The sequence below is a fragment of the Oncorhynchus gorbuscha genome, linkage group LG05 (genome assembly GCF_021184085.1).
Source record: "Oncorhynchus gorbuscha isolate QuinsamMale2020 ecotype Even-year linkage group LG05, OgorEven_v1.0, whole genome shotgun sequence".
NCBI classification, from domain to species: domain Eukaryota; kingdom Metazoa; phylum Chordata; class Actinopteri; order Salmoniformes; family Salmonidae; genus Oncorhynchus; species Oncorhynchus gorbuscha.
In genome coordinates this window covers 30,169,817-30,188,008 of record NC_060177.1, presented here as the reverse complement: position 1 = coordinate 30,188,008, position 18,192 = coordinate 30,169,817, and positions in this window count along the sequence as shown.

Here is an 18,192-nt window from a genome sequence, read left to right as displayed (position 1 = left end):
TGGCCCATTGTAACCGGCCAGTGCCAAGCCCTGGAGCTTTAAAGCAGGGTGTGATTGAACCAAAAGACACACCCCTTCCCATCTCACACTAAAGCTTACACATGCACACTGCAGGGACATATTCACACTTACTATAGTCAGTAGTGGTGCTTGGGTAAAATCACTGGGTTAGCCAACCCAGTAACAAAAAGCTATTTTATAACCTGTATTGTGATAATTGCGTTGTTTGCTCTATAACCTGTTAGTTCATATACCTTGGCACCGTGAAATATGGGCCAAAGGCCGAGACAATAAGAAGACACAGTGGCAGAATAAATTCAACCACACCTTTGTTTCATTACAAAACCGGAGAGCAACATCTGTCCGGTGAACTACACAAAGCATATTGCATGTAACAAACAGTTACACGACTTACAGCATGGTCAAGCAAGGTAATGTTTCCTACATTGTCAGACTACTAAACAACTATTGACTTAGAACCAGAGTTACCGCAAGTCGCAAAGAAAACAGGAGCTGCCTCCACTAATTCCAGCACCAGTGCAAGTAGAAAAGACATGTTGACTCACCCTACTTGTAGAGAAACACCAATGCCATCCTCCTCTTACATGTTGACTCACCCTACTTGTAGAGAAACACCAATGCCATCCTCCTCTTACATGTTGACTCACCCTACTTGTAGAGAAACACCAATGCCATCCTCCTCTTACATGTTGACTCACCCTACTTGTAGAGAAACACCAATGCCATCCTCCTCTTACATGTTGACTCACCCTACTTGTAGAGAAACACCAATGCCATCCTCCTCTTACATGTTGACTCACCCTACTTGTAGAGAAACACCAATGCCATCCTCCTCTTACATGTTGACTCACCCTACTTGTAGAGAAACACCAATTCCATCCTCCTCTTACATGTTGACTCACCCTACTTGTAGAGAAACACCAATGCCATCCTCCTCTTACATGTTGCCTAAACGTTCTATGACTATGTCATACAGTACAAGTTTTTTGTTTTTGGGAAACGATACGCCAGGCCAGCTAGTTAACATTAGCATACTACATCTAGCTACATGTTGAACTTCCATCCTCTCAGGCCAGGGGCATAATCTATGAATTTACGGTTGGACCGCTGTTATAATCATTGGCCAGTTTGGAGAATGAAGTAAAACCACAAGTCCAAATCTTATCTCCATCGATGGCTAATTTAGGAAAGGGACGATTTTAGCTAGCTAGCTAGCCACCAGAAGACAACAACACAACGAGATGCAACAAATATTTATATTTTCTGTCAATAATGACGTTTGGCTATTGATGTGATTGGTCTGAAGCCTAATCCAAACTGGCTTCCCGTGACACTTTTTTTGTTGGTGCGCCAGGACCATTCAGGACCATTCACAGCTGAGTTTACTCAGTTTATCTCAACGCTGATGGGCTATTATTTAAAAAAAAATGTGTCAAGGGAGGTCAAATGCTTGCTGACTTCCCTCGCATTCAATGCTAGGCCGGCAACAATGGCATACTCTTTCTGACCAGACAGCATCAGATAGATACGCTACACATACTGAGACAGAGGGGCGCTGTTTCATTCGCTCTGATGTTTTCTTCAGGGAGATACATTTACATTCAGCCTCGTGCGAATTGAAGGAAATTTATGAAACCCAGAGAGACGAAAGATATATCATTTTGCATGTTTTTCTGTTTGTACATTTTTGGGAGAAGCCTGGATTCCCTTGGCATCCATGAATACACGTCACTGCAGTATGGAATAATTGCACTGGATCATGAAAGATTTCTCATTTATCTGAGTACCCATCAGTGGGACAGAGTGCATCAAGGTGAAGAAAAAATGTGTCCTTTTTCACTTTATTTGTTAGTCAACGCTACTTGCTTTCAGATGCTGTACACTGTATTGCATGCTGAGAGCACTCTCCCTACATTTCTATGACTTGAGGTGGAACGTTTAAGGGGGCCCTAATAATCACTAAAAGGTAGAACGGTGCTCAGTATTCAGGTACTTCGTTCAGCCAGCAAATAGTCTACCTCTGCAACAAAACCTACATTTTACAGTATCAATTCATTCTGCTTCTATTATCTCAACATTGTGTCTCTGATTAAATTGGGACCCCGGGGTCTGACTGGATATTTATTGGTCGTTGGCCATTGAGTTTCTGACCAGCTAGCATCATCATGTTCACCTGTATTGGAGTAATGTGTCAAGGTTCAATGACTGTTTCAGAGGGGTGGGTGCAACTCAGGCTATTGATGACAGAAGTCAAGGGTCAGCCATTTAAAGACAAAATGCTCTGAACAGCACACCTATATCCCGGCAAAGTCTTCATCTTTAAAGTGGGAGATAAAAGGAGGGATATGAGGTGAGGAAGAGGTTGACTTTGTGGATGGTGTCTTCTGATGTTTCAATTTCACGCACAACACAGCCATGGGCAGAATCAGAGAGCACAATGGTAGTCGTTGAGGCTATTGATTTCCATTTGATTTGGTCAATAAGAGTGTGCCTACCTTGTTAAACAAATGGATGGAGCTGTAATGATCAGAAAAAGGTACAGCAGCAGTTTTTCCGTCAGTACTAGAATTTTGTTCCCTGTCAACACGATGGAAGGACACTCTTCTCAAAAAACCTGCACCCTTATATGTTGCATTCGTTCTGTCTCTGTTTCTCCCATACCATCATCTAACCAATCATCTTCTCTGTTTCTCCCATACCATCATCTAACCAATCATCTTCTCTGTTTCTCCCATACCATCATCTAACTAATCATCTTCTCTGTTTCTCCCATACCATCATCTAACCAATCATCTTCTCTGTTTCTCCCATAGCATAATCTAACCAATCATCTTCTCTGTTTCTCCATACCATAATCTAACCAATCATCTTCTCTGTTTCTCCCATAGCATAATCTAACCAATCATCTTCTCTGTTTCTCCCATACCATAATCTAACCAATCATCTTCTCTGTTTCTCCCATACCATAATCTAACCAATCATCTTCTCTGTTTCTCCCATACCCTAATCTAACCAATCATCTTCTCTGTTTCTCCCATACCTTAATCTAACCAATCATCTTTTATTTTCTATTTCCCTCCACCTCTCTTTGTTTCTGCACTGCTGTCTCTCTTTTTTCCCTCTCTCACTCTCACTCCTTGTTCACCCCTCCCATCCTGTTGACTGGTGACAGCACAGATGTAGAGTGGGATATTGTTATATAGGCATGGAGCTGTTTGTGTATGGAGGGCGTGTGGAGTGCCTCCCTGGCCACCTCAATCTATGACCTTCTATTTGCCAAGAGCCAAGGGATGAGAATCACACAGCTGTCAGTGCCTACCCCTCCCTCCCTCCCTCCCTCCCTCCCTCCCTCCCTCCCTCCCTCCCTCCCTCCCTCCCTCCCTCCCTCCCTCCCTCCCTCCCTCCCTCCCTCCCTCCCTCCCCCTCCCTCCCTCCCTCCCTCCCTCCCTCCCCCTCTATCTCTCTCTCTTTCCCTCTCTTTCCCTCTCTACCTATCTCTCATTATTTCCGATAGATTGAAATTGCAAAAGATATTTGGTCTAATGTTAATTTGAATGCCTGAATGTTACATATGGGAGGCTGACCAAATATAATTTCCTTTCCCTTTCTTTCTTGGCACAGTCTCTGAGTTGGGATAGCATATGCAAACATGTTCTGTTGTTGGGATGCTTGTTAGTTTAGATAAACTTCATAGGAGCAGGAGAGAGGGTTGTTTTGAAACACTGAGATACAGCCGGTGGGCATGTGCAATTAGTCTGACTTGGTGAAATGTTTATTTAAAATGTTTTCCGCTTGAGGATCGGAGAAAGTGTTTTTGTGGGGCTATTTCCAAATATTTGTTTACACTCTCATTAAAAAGCATTGGATTTGCTTAAGCAAATGATGTTTTGTCTTCTCCTGTCAGTGGAATTCTTCTGTTCTTCAAAGACCTATTGTTTTTTTGTTCTTGTCTTCACCCATTTTGTTCTTGTCTTCACCCATTTCTGCACACCTGTTCTGCACACCCATTTCTGCACACCTGTTCTGCACACCCGTTCTGCACACCCGTTCTGCACACCTGTTCTGCACATCCATTTCTGCACACCCGTTCTGCACACCTGTTCTGCACACCCATTTCTGCACACCTGTTCTGCACATCCATTTCTGCACACCCATTTCTGCACACCTGTTCTGCACACCCATTTCTGCACACCTGTTCTGCACACCTGTTCTGCACATCCATTTCTGCACACCCATTTCTGCACACCTGTTCTGCACACCCATTTCTGCACACCTGTTCTGCACACCCATTTCTGCACACCCATTTCTGCACACCTGTTCTGCACACCCATTTCTGCACACCTGTTCTGCACACCTGTTCTGCACATCCATTTCTGCACACCCATTTCTGTTCTGCACACCCATTTCTGCACACCTGTTCTGCACACCCATTTCTGCATGTTCTGCACACCCATTTCTGCACACCTGTTCTGCACATTTCTGCACACCTGTTCTGCACACCCATTTCTGCACACCTGTTCTGCACACCCATTTCTGCACACCCATTTCTGCACACCTGTTCTGCACACCTGTTCTGCACACCCATTTCTGCACACCTGTTCTGCACACCCATTTCTGCACACCTGTTCTGCACACCCATTTCTGCACACCTGTTCTGCACACCCATTTCTGCACACCTGTTCTGCACACCCATTTCTGCACACCTGTTCTGCACACCCATTTCTGCACACCTGTTCTGCACACCCATTTCTGCACACCTGTTCTGCACACCCATTTCTGCACACCTGTTCTGCACATCCATTTCTGCACACCCATTTCTGCACACCTGTTCTGCACACCCATTTCTGCACACCTGTTCTGCACACCCATTTCTGCACACCTGTTCTGCACATCCATTTCTGCACACCCATTTCTGCACACCTGTTCTGCACACCCATTTCTGCACACCTGTTCTGCACACCCATTTCTGCACACCCGTTCTGCACACCCGTTCTGCACACCTGTTCTGCACACCCATTTCTGCACACCCATTTCTGCACACCTGTTCTGCACACCCATTTCTGCACACCTGTTCTGCACACCCATTTCTGCACACCCGTTCTGCACACCCGTTCTGCACACCTGTTCTGCACACCCATTTCTGCACACCTGTTCTGCACACCCATTTCTGCACACCTGTTCTGCAGTACCCATTTCTGCACACCCGTTCTGCACACCCGTTCTGCACACCTGTTCTGCACACCCATTTCTGCACACCCATTTCTGCACACCTGTTCTGCACACCCATTTCTGCACACCTGTTCTGCACACCCATTTCTGCACACCCGTTCTGCACACCCGTTCTGCACACCTGTTCTGCACACCCATTTCTGCACACCCATTTCTGCACACCTGTTCTGCACACCCGTTCTGCACACCTGTTCTGCACACCCATTTCTGCACACCCGTTCTGCACACCCATTTCTGCACAGATCTTCAAGCCTTGTGAGGTTTGTGTCAGAGAGCTTTTAAACGGAGCCCTTCTTGTGTTGTAAGTAGCATCTCAAGGCCTGCAGTACGCTTCAGTCAACCACTTTCCCCGCCAAATAACACAATAATGTCATGATTCACGTTAAAACAAAGTTGGCAACATTGTACTCTTGGGGAATGCTTTCATAAAGCGGAATATGTTTTATGTAGATTGGTTTAATTGGTGTCCATGGAAAATGATACCGTACAATCTTTATATGAAGAGTAATAGCCCTGTTTGTGAGTATATTATATAAAGTGACAGGGGTAGTGGCGCAGTATTTATGGCTATTTTCTGAGTTCAGTGGGGTCATCTATGTCCATAAAATGGATCTTACCGTGGCTGGCCAATCTCTCGCTTAGACTGCCCTGGTTGCTCTGTCTGTACTAGAGGGGCCTAGGTGCTGCTGAAAGCCTGGGGTAAGGATTGCTTTGGGCATGGGAGGTCAGGGCAGCCTGTCCTGCATGTGTGCTCACAGAGGTCCCCTCATTAGGCAGACCCAACGGTGTGATGATCAGCCTGCACTACCCACCACCTGAGCACCACTCTCCTCTTCTCTCCTCCACACAGCTGCTGCCCATCCGTCATCCACGCTGAACACAGAGCCCAGCTCCTCTGGAGGTAATGTGCACAGGCACAGGCACAGGCACAGGCACAGGCACAGGCACAGGCACAGGCACAGGCACAGGCACAGGCACAGGCACAGGCACAGGCACAGGCACAGGCACAGGCACAGTTCAGTGCACACGTGTGCACCTACCCAATAGTCCCTCTGGATGTAGGTTGGTCCCTATGCACAATGCTGATTCTAAAGCAGTTTGTCATATAGCAACACACACAGACACACTATCTGTTAGAAGGACAACATTCCTTTTCCATTTCACTCTCGTGTCATATCCCGTCCCGCTAATCCAAACGCTCATTTATGCAGTCTGTGTTTCACTGAAAACATTATTCTGCGTCCTCTGATAAAACGGTAGGCGGTTGATGTGTACGGACGTGACTCTGGGAGACCCAATTCAGCAGACGCAGCTGCAACATGAGATGTGTAATGTGTGGGTATCTCTCCCGGTGTCACGCTATTGCCAGGTTTTTCAGGGACTCAGTGTGAATTCATTGGCAGGCATCTATAAGTAGCTGACACCTGTGTGTGTTTAAAGAGCTCCTAATACAGACAATACCATGCATCCGAGGGTCTCCCTGCAACAGCTGCTTGTGAGTATATAACAGCAATTTCTAGCTGTGTGTTTGAATGCATTAGCTGTTTTAGTTATTTCGATGTAGATGAGATATTTGGTCTATGTAAGAGGACTCAATAGAGCATGTTGATCTGTGTAATACTGTACTGTACAGAGAAATTGATCCGTGTGTAAGAATCCCCTGCTGTAAAACGCAGCGATGGATAAGGTATTTGAGAATCTGTGGTGAGAGACCACATGAGATCACTCCATCCATCATCCAACCTCCCTCCCATGCACACACACACACACACACACACACACACAAGCGCGCGCGGCGCACGCAAGCACGCACGCTCGCGGCGCACGCAAGCACGCACGCACGCTCGCACACACACACACACACACACACACACACACACACACACACACACACACACACACACACACACACACACACACACACACACACACACACACACACACACACACACACACACACACACACACACACACACACACACACACACACACACACACACACACTAACACACATACACACATACACACACACTCTCCACCTGAGACCTTCACATACAGTAGATGAACCAAACCACCCACGTCTCTCTCTCTCTATCTCTAGATAGTTCAGATCCTTCAGTGTCATTCCGGTTCACCTGTTCTGTTGTATTGTTAACATATGTTAAGTTTGAACACTGAGAGTTTTGAAGCTTCAATGAGGCTTACACAAGTGCTTGAGTTCCTTGAAAACATGTGTAAATCCCAATGTTGGGATAATTAACACTGTTACAATATGTAAATAATAATGTTAGAATTATATTAGAATATGTGATGTGTAGAAAAATGCAATATTTTTTAAAATGTGTAATGCACAAACTTAACATGATGAATAGGAATTACATTTACTCTCACAGGTGGGCAAAAATAACTACCTGAAAGCTAGGTCCCTAATAAGGCACGCCTAAGGATTACATTAAAAAGACCCAGCTGCTAGGTCAACCCAGCATGAAAGTACATAACAACCCAACTGATGGTTAAAGGAATTCCAACAACCCAACATGTTGGGTTATTCATACAGCCCAACTGACTGGGTCAAAATAACCCAGTGTGTGTTCTGTCCAATATTTACCCAGCGCTGGGTTACCAAATAGCTCAAATTGGGTTGTTTTTAACCCAACATTTTATTGAGTGAACATAACAGCGAGCAGACAGCATTCACACACATTATTTTCCTCCCCAGACTTCTGTTGGCAATGTGTTATTCAAAGGTGCTTCACAACCTTGTAAGAAACATGCGTTCCTCCACTACAGACAGGTAGTACTCTTGTATTATTGGCACTTTGCCTCCCTTAGATGATGAAACGGCTGACATAAAGATGGATGAGTGGATGTAACAGCTAGGTCTTCTGGAAAGTGGACTTGGACAGGCAGTCTCTTTGGCTGGACCAATCACTTTCGTGACTTTCACTTCCTTCACTTTCACTTTCGTGACTGTGTAGGCAGTTTTGTAGGGGGTGTTTTGTAGGGGGTTTTTTTGGGGGTGTATAGGCAGTTTTGTAGGGGGTGTGTAGGCAGTTTTGTAGGGGGTGTGTAGGCATTTTTAGGGGGTGTGTAGGCAGTTTTGTAGGGGGTGTAGGCATTTTTGTAGGGGGGTGTGTAGGCAGTTTTTAGGGGGTGTGTAGGCAGTTTTTAGGGGGTGTAGGCAGTTTTTTAGGGGGTGTAGGCAGTTTTTTAGGGGGATGTGTAGGCAGTTTTGTAGAGGTGTGTGTAGGCAGTTTTGTAGGGGGGGGTGTAGGCAGTTTTGTAGGGGTGTGTTCACAAAAGGGTACGGTAAGTACAGTTTTTTACAATCACTTTGGCACTAATTTCAGAACCTTGTGGTCATTTTTCAAAACATCACTTGTAACACAGGCTGTCCAATGTTCAAAACATTGCATTGTGCATTCATATCTTTAGAAACCTTGCATTTGCAGAATCATTAGTTCAAATCATTTTTCATGAAATACCATTGGAACATTAATTTAGATCACCCACACACAAGATACCGATAGTTTCACTGTGCAGTTGTTCATACAATCATTAAATATTGTAGTACAAAATATGTGACACATGTTTCATTATGCTACCACACGTAAATACATCACTGTAAAAGGACTAGTAGAGAGAATACTACAGACACAGTGGAATCACTGGACAAAATATGACATTTATTGATGGAATACAATAAAATCACAACATAGGTTTCCTTGAATCAAAGCAAAAATAATTAGCTACAAAAAAAATAAAAAACTACAGTAAAACGTCAACTGCAGTGTTCCTCACCAGGCTTACTGTAAAACATCACTGCAGTGTTCCTCACCAGGCTTACTGTAAAACATCACTGCAGTGTTCCTCACCAGGCTTACTGTAAAACATCACTGCAGTGTTCCTCACCAGGCTTACTGTAAAACATCACTTCAGTGTTCCTCACCAGGCTTACTGTAAAACATCACTGCAGTGTTCATCACCAGGCTTACTATAAAACATCACTGCAGTGTTCCTCACCAGGCTTACTGTAAAACATCACTGCAGTGTTCCTCACCTGGCTTACTGTAAAACATCACTGCAGTGTTCCTCACCAGGCTTACTCTAAAACATCACTGCAGTGTTCATCACCAGGCGTACTGTAAAACATCACTGCAGTGTTCCTCACCTGGCTTACCGTAAAAGATCACTGCAGTGATCCTCACCAGGCTTACTGTAAAACATCACTGCAATGTTCCTCACCAGGCTTACTGTAAAACATCACTGCAGTGTTCCTCACCAGGCTTACTGTAAAACATCACTGCAGTGTTCCTCACCTGACTTACTGTAAAACATGACTGCAGTGTTCCTCACCAGGCTTACTGTAAAACATCACAGCAGTATTCCTCACCAGGCTTACTGTAAAACAGCACTGCAGTGATCCTCACCAGGCTTACTGTAAAACATCACTGCAGTGTTCCTCACCAGGCTTACTGTAAAGAGCAAAAAAAAGGTTTTATTACTGTACTTCTATATTTCCTTCAACTCTGTCTTGTGGATTTGGCCACAGGTTCTCATCCACATCATAATGGATGTTTTCATTAGTCAAACATCTTGGGAAGAATCTTCGGGCATGGCTATTCCAGGCCCGACGTGATGTCATTGCATGCGTCATCCAGGCCATGGAGGAGGGCGGCATGTTCGTGAAGTAGCCTTTCATATACCTTCCACCTCCATGTGAATAAAAATTCCTCAATCGGGTTAAGGAAAGGAGAGTATGGGGGTAGGTACAGGGTGGTAAATTGTTGTTGGGCCTGAAACCATGCTTGCAACTTTTTGAGCATGATGGAACCTGACATTATCCCACACAATGACATAGGTCATGCCATCAGCTTTACAGACCTGATTTAGCCCATCAAGGAAGGTTACATTCGAACAGCGAATCACATGGCTGCCTGCAACTCAATATATAGAGCATATAGAGTAGAGAGCTTTAGATGTTGTTCGACCAAACACTAGAACAGGCAAGATGAGTAACTTTGACCGTGGTATGATTGTTGATGCCACACATGGTGATTCCAGCATCTCAGAAACACTTGCTCTCCTGGGATTTTTACACACTACAGTCTCTAGAGTTTACAGAGGATGGTGCGATAAACAAAACACATTCAGTGAGCGGCAGTTCTGTGGGCAAAAACACCTTGTTGATGAGAGAGGTCAGAGGAGAATGTCCAGACTCATTCAAGCTAACAGAAAGGCCACAAATGCTCAAATAACAGCTGTTTAAAACAGTGGTGTGCAGAATGACATCTCTTAACGTACAACACCATGAATAATTCAGGCTGTTGTGGAGGCAAAAGGGGGTCTGGAAAAGTAGTACATGGGACCATAGAAACAGTGTTTGATAAAGAATGATGATGAAATATTACATCCATATATAATGTAGTCCAACTGGTTCATATTCCACGGTAATTGGTGTCAAAGGATCTCGTTATCCTGAAACTTTCACGATCTAAACATGGAATATTGTTTGTCAGTTTTCAAGAAACTATGCATTAAGAGTAATGCAACAGTTACTTATCATTTTGAACAGTTGTATCAATTGATAGTTAGATCATTGTAATGAAATGAGTAGACAGTCATCTCGGATGTAATGTGTGAATTGCATTTTGAAATGGTAAAACTTTGATGTTAAATTGTGTCATTTTGAACAGGTGATTTTAGTTCAATGAACAAATGATTTTAGCTTTATGTGTATTGTATCCAGTCAATTGGAAAAAGTGTTAGAGTTTTGAAAAATGTGCATTATGATCATTGATTGTGAGTTTTGTGTCTAGAGCTTTGAAAAATGTGCATTATGATCATTGATTGTGAGTTTTGTGTCTAGAGCTTTGAAAAATGTGCATTATGATCATTGATTGTGAGTTTTGTGTCTAGAGCTTTGAAAAATGTGCATTATGATCATTGATTGTGAGTTTTGTGTCTAGAGCTTTGAAAAATGTGCATTATGATCATTGATTGTGAGTTTTGTGTCTAGAGCTTTGAAAAATGTGCATTATGATCATTGATTGTGAGTTTTGTGTCTAGAGCTTTGAAAAATGTGCATTATGATCATTGATTGTGAGTTTTGTGTCTAGAGCTTTGAAAAATGTGCATTATGATCATTGATTGTGAGTTTTGTGTCTAGAGCTTTGAAAAATGTGCATTATGATCATTGATTGTGAGTTTTGTGTCTAGAGCTTTGAAAAATGTGCATTATGATCATTGATTGTGAGTTTTGTGTCTAGAGCTTTGAAAAATGTGCATTATGATCATTGATTGTGAGTTTTGTGTCTAGAGCTTTGAAAAATGTGCATTATGATCATTGATTGTGAGTTTTGTGTCTAGAGCTTTGAAAAATGTGCATTATGATCATTGATTGTGAGTTTTGTGTCTAGAGCTTTGAAAAATGTGCATTATGATCATTGATTGTGAGTTTTGTGTCTAGAGCTTTGAAAAATGTGCATTATGATCATTGATTGTGAGTTTTGTGTCTAGAGCTTTGAAAAATGTGCATTATGATCTTGATTGTGAGTTTTGTGTCTAGAGCTTTGAAAAATGTGCATTATGATCATTGATTGTGATTTTGTGTCTATTTGTATTGTCATTGATTTTTGTGTCTAGAGCTTTGAAAAATGTGCATTATGATCATTGATTGTGAGTTTTGTGTCTAGAGCTTTGAAAAATGTGCATTATGATCATTGATTGTGAGTTTTGTGTCTAGAGCTTTGAAAAATGTGCATTATGATCATTGATTGTGAGTTTTGTGTCTAGAGCTTTGGAAAAAAAGTGCATTATGATCATTGATTGTGAGTTTTGTGTCTAGAGCTTTGAAAAATGTGCATTATGATCATTGATTGTGAGTTTTGTGTCTAGAGCTTTGGAAAAAAAGTGCATTATGATCATTGATTGTGAGTTTTGTGTCTAGAGCTTTGAAAAATGTGCATTATGATCATTGATTGTGAGTTTTGTGTCTAGAGCTTTGAAAAATGACATCAAGGTTCAGAAATGAGAGCCAAAGGGATTGTAAAAAACTGTATGCAGGACTGTATGTTAGTATTAATGTGTAGATAATATTGCCATAATATGTACTGTATGTAACATGTAAACAATTATACTGTAGTTTCAATGATGAAATCTAAAGTGCTGTCGTTTGGGTTTCTGTGTATGTGTGCGAGTAAGCAGTAAGCAGTATGTATTGGTGTGCCTTTGTGGGTGTGTGTGTGTGTGTGTGTGTGTGTGTGTGTGTGTGTGTGTGTGTGTGTGTGTGTGTGTGTGTGTGTGTGTGTGTGTGTGTGTGTGTGTGTGTGTGTGCAAGTAAGCAGTATGTATTGGTGTGTGTGTGTGTGTGTGTGTGTGTGTGTGTGTGTGTGTGTGTGTGTGTGTGTGTGTGTGTGTGTGTGTGTGTGTGTGTGTGTGTGTGTGTGTGTGTGTGTGTGTGTGTGTGTGTGTGTGTGTGTGTGTGTGTGTGTGTGTGTGTGTTTTGTGTGTATGTATTGGTGTGTGTGTGTGTATGTATTGTGTGTGTGTGTGTGTGTGTGTGTGTGTGTGTGTGTGTGTGTGTGTGTGTGTGTGTGTGTGTGTGTGTGTGTGTGTGTGTGTGTGTGTGTGTGTGTGTGTGTGTGTGTGTGTGTGTGTGTGTGTGTGTGTGTGTGCGAGTAAGCAATATGTATTGGTGTGCTTTTGTGTGTGTGTGTCTGTTTGTGCGAGTCAGCAATATGTATTGGTGTGCCTTTGTGTGTGTGTGCATGTGTGAATGTGTGTAAGCAGTATGTATTGTTGTGTGTGTGTGTATGTATGTGTTCGAGTAAGCAGTATGTGTATTGGTGTGTGTGTGTGTGTGTGTGTGTGTGTGTGTGTGTGTGTGTGTGTGTGTGTGTGTGTGTGTGTGTGTGTGTGTGTGTGTGTGTGTGTGTGTGTGTGTGTGTGTGTGTGTGTGTGTGTGTGTGTGTGTGTGTGTGTGTGTGTGTGTGTGTGTGTGTGTGCGCGAGTAAGCAATATGTATTGGTGTGCTTTTGTGTGTGTGTGTGTGTGTGTCTGTGTGTGCGAGTCAGCAATATGTATTGGTGTGACTTTTGTGTGTGTGTGTGTGTATGTGTGAATGTGTGTAAGCAGTATGTATTGTTGTGTGTGTGTATGTATATTTAAGTCATTTAGCAGACGCTCTTATCCAGAGCGACTTACAAATTGGTGCATTCACCTTATGACATCCAGTGGAACAGCCACTTTACAATAGTGCATCTAAATCTATTAAGGGGGGGGGCGGGTGAAAATGATTACTTTATCCTATCCTAGGTATTCCTTAAAGAGGTGGGGTTTCAGGTGTCTCCGGAAGGTGGTGATTGACTCCGCTGTCCTGGCGTCGTGAGGGAGTTTGTTCCACCATTGGGGGGCCAGAGCAGCGAACAGTTTTGACTGGGCTGAGCGGGAACTGTACTTCCTCAGTGGTAGGGAGGCGAGCAGGCCAGAGGTGGATGAACGCTGTGCCCTTGTTTGGGTGTAGGGCCTGATCAGAGCCTGGAGGTACTGAGGTGCCGTTCCCCTCACAGCTCCGTAGGCAAGCACCATGGTCTTGTAGCGGACCATGGTGCTTGTATGTATGTGTTCGAGTAAGCAGTATTGGTGTGTGTGTGTGTGTGTATGTGTGCGAGTAAGCAATATGTATTGGTGTGTCTTGTGTGTGTGTGTGTGTGTGTGTGTGTGTGTGTGTGTGTGTGTGTGTGTGTGTGTGTGTGTGTGTGTGTGTGTGTGTGTGTGTGTGTGTGTGTGTGTGTGTGTGTGTGTGTGTGTGTGTGTGTGTGTGTGTGTGTGTGTGTGTGTGTGTGTGTGTGTGTGTGCGAGTAAGCAATATGTATTGGTGTGCCTTTGTGTGTGTGTGTATTTGACTGCTTGAGTGTAGCTCTCTCTTCCATCGCTCCTCGCTCTCCTGATTAAATCAGCAATCCAGATAAATTGTTGGTCTGTTTTCGCAGCAGACACAATGAGTAAATTAAAAGCAGGCGCTGACAGAGAACCATATGGTACAAGTCTCTGGAAGAGGGGAAAAAAGCAAAGATTAATTGATAATAGCTAGCTCCTCCACCACCTCCAACAGAGGTTTGTAGACGCTGGCGGAATTTTAACAGCAAGCTCATACTCAAAAACCCAGGAGGGAACAGCCAGTCCCAGACAATATGGTTCCCTATGTTGATAATGTTGCTTTTTTAATTTTGTTAAGCTCTCCATATTGAAAGTGATGCTGAAGACTTAAACAAGCAGCAAATCCCTCATGTGTGAGAGAGAGAGAAAGGGAAAGAGAGTGGGACTGCTCATAGCACAGTGGGACATGTCTGTGTCTGTGTGTCTGTCTGTCTGTCTGTCTGTCTGTCTGTCTGTGTCTGTGCAAAGCATGGAACCACACCAGTGGAGGCTGCTGAGGGGAGGACGGCTCATAATAATGGCTGGAATAGAGTCAATGGAAGGGCATCAGACACATGGAAGCCATGTTTTTGATGTGTTTGACACCATTCCACTAATTCTGCTTCAGCCATCCAGCCCATCCTCCCCAAATAAGATGCCACCAGCTTCCTGTGAACCACACCCACCTCTACAGACACTGTATTGCTAATAGATGTAATACGAAAAGAGATACAGACGTAGGATCTTAATTTGAGACAGTTTGCCATGGTAGTAAAATAATGCACTAACAGGAATTGTGTGGATTACAATTTATTACAAAATAATTTAGGGGTTGATACATTTTTCATTAGGGCAAATCAAGTGTGACATGCTAAAGTGGAAACCTCAAATACACGAGTGTGAAATTCCTGCAACAGGATGCACAAATGAAGATATGGCATCTGAAAAGAGGAAGTTAGATATATGGCATCTGTTCTCAACGTGCACATAATTACAGTGGATGTGTCAAATGTTAGCATTCACCATAGGAGAGAGCAGGTAACTTATAACCATAAACCTATGCTATATGTAGGTATGCTATGTTTTGTTTTTCCTTAGGCGTTACGGACCAGCTGCTGTGGTGGAGTAAGGCATTGTATTTCCTTCCTTCTAAACACAGTCAGTGAGGTATAAAGATCCATGTTACTCTGTGGCGTTGTTCTCTCCCGCCCGCTGTGAGTGTCAGTGGTCAGTGACACGGTGTGTTGGTGTTGACCTCTCCAGCCTGTGATTGGTTGTAATGATGATGGTGTGGTGTTAGTGGGGTCTCTGGTGCAGGGCCGCAGGGCCAGTCAACCTTAGGCTGCAGAGCTGCAGAGATGGAAGGATCCTCCCTGGGCTGAGGCAGCGAGAGAGAGAGAGAGAAAGAGAAAGAGAGAGAGAGAGAGAGGCCACTCAGGGGAAATGAGCCCTCTCCACTCATAAACAGATTCATCATCAGGCCTGACAAGCCACGCACCGCATAAAGATGAGCTTAAGTGCAGAGGGAGGGAAGAAGAGGGGGGGAGGGAGGGAGGGATAGGGAGAGAGAGAGGGAGAGTAAATGGGGGTAGAGAGCAAAGGAGAGATGATGTTCAATCTGAGTACGGTGGAGATGAATAACAATAAAAACACATGCTGCAAGGACAGTTGTAGTAACAGAAGCACGCATATAATAAGTGGGATATTTCATGGTGAAACTGGCATAGTATTGTTGAATTTTATTTTTGACCCCACCCACTTACCCTGCCTCCCTCCACATAGGGACAGAGTGGACTTTTCAGGTGCACTTACTGTCATGTGGTTCGGGGATACAAACTAACACAGAGGGATGCTGACAGAATAGCATGTTCCTTCCATGGTGGAGGTGGACAGTAGAGGTGATGGGTGATGGGTACAGGGTGTGCAGCAGAGGGGGCAGGGAGTCTGGGCGTGGTGGAGCAGAGAGAGCAGCCAGGCAGCAGAGGAGATGACATGGACCTCTGAAATGGAGGAGCGGAGGGGAGCCGTACATCGGACTGACAGCCCATAATTATGGCCCATTTTCAGTCATTAAACTATGAAGAGTGAGCAGCACTCACACAGGGAAGGGCCCTGATTAATAATGAAGCCCCCTCCTGTCTAACACACACCCACACACGGATGCACATACACACATGTGCATGCACGCACGCAAACACACACATGCTCCTCCCATACATGATTACATTCAAAATACCCAATTCTAAAAATGTATATATTCAGATAAAAGAAGGGACTAAAGACAGAGAGAAAGGGGGAAAAGAAAACCGTCCCAGTTGTTCCATGACAACAATGCCCATCAGTAATTAAATGTGTCTTCCATCCAGTTGGTGAGAGGCAGCTGGAGCTGTCCACAGCATGGAGGTGCTGAAAACTAAATGAGTCACTTTCAAGGGTTACTGTCCTATGTGTGACCAAACCCTTTAGAGATATGATCTACCTACAGCAGTCTGTAGAGTAGACAGTCCTCCCCCACATCTATCCATCCATGCTGCTCCTCTTCTGCAGGAGCCGGTTGTTTGTTCTACCTGCTCCAGGGCAGGTGTACAGTAGAGCTTTGGGCAGAGCTTCTGTCAGAGTCAGGCTGTTTGATGGCTGACACCCCCTCTCACCCTCCAGCTCCCCCCCCCCCCCCAACCCCTGCTTCTGCCTGTTGTCAGGGGACCTCCATTGCCTTTGAACTACTCCACTGGCACCTTGCAATGATCAAGCTTGGAGCTGCTCCTCATATGAAATATTGAAAAGACAGAAGGGACATATTCTAGTAGTCTATGTGGGCCAGGAGTCTGGAAGGAAACAAAAGAGCAGATCAAGGAAAGAGAGAGAGGGAGTTATGGGAGGGAGAGGAGAGGAGAGGAGAGGAGAGGAGAGGAGAGAGAGGAGAGGAGAGGAGAGGAGGAGAGAGGAGAGGAGTTAGGGAGGGAGAGGAGGAGAGGAGGGAGTTATGGGTGGGAGAGGAGAGGAGAGGAGAGGAGAGGAGAGGAGAGGAGAGGAGAGGAGAGGAGAGGAGAGGAGAGGAGAGGAGAGGAGAGGAGAGGAGAGGAGGGAGTTATGGGAGGGAGAGTAGAGGAGAGGAGAGGGAGTTATGGGTGGGAGAGGAGAGAGAGAGGAGAGGAGGAGGAGGAGAGAGAGGAGAGAGAGGAGAGGAGAGGAGAGGAGAGGAGAGGAGAGGAGAGGAGAGGGAGTTATGGGTGGGAGAGGAGAGGAGAGGAGAGGAGAGGAGAGGAGAGGAGAGGAGAGGAGGAGGGAGAGGAGAGGAGAGGAGAGGGAGTTATGGGTGGGAGAGGAGAGAGGGAGAGGAGAGGAGAGGGAGAGGAGAGGAGAGGAGAGGAGAGGAGAGGGAGAGGAGAGAGAGGAGAGGAGAGAGGAGAGGGAGTTAGGGTGGGAGAGGAGAGGAGAGGAGAGGAGAGGAGAGGAGAGGAGAGGAGAGGGAGTTATGGGTGGGAGAGGAGAGGAGAGGAGAGAGAGAGGAGAGGAGAGGAGGGAGTTATGGGAGGGAGAGGAGAGGAGAGGAGAGGAGAGGAGAGGAGAGGAGAGGAGAGGAGAGGAGAGGAGGGAGAGGAGAGAGGAGAGGAGAGGAGAGGGAGTTATGGGTGGGAGAGGAGAGGAGAGGAGAGGAGAGGAGAGGAGAGGAGAGGAGAGGAGAGGAGAGGAGAGGAGAGGAGAGGAGAGGAGAGGAGAGGAGAGAGAGAGGAGAGGAGAGGAGAGGAGAGGAGAGGGAGTTATGGGAGGGAGAGGAGAGGAGAGGAGAGGAGAGGAGAGGAGAGGAGAGGAGAGGAGAGGAGAGGAGAGGAGAGGAGAGGAGAGGGAGTTATGGGAGGGAGAGTAGAGGAGCTCTGATCCTTGTTCTGAATCCAGTGTGAGTTATGGTGGTTCCTATCTCTACAACAGCTTCACATTGTCTCTCAGATTTTCTTCACAGTGTCTGTCAGATTTTGACAGAGAATATAACACTGCTTTTTGATTTTAAAGATGTCAAATGTA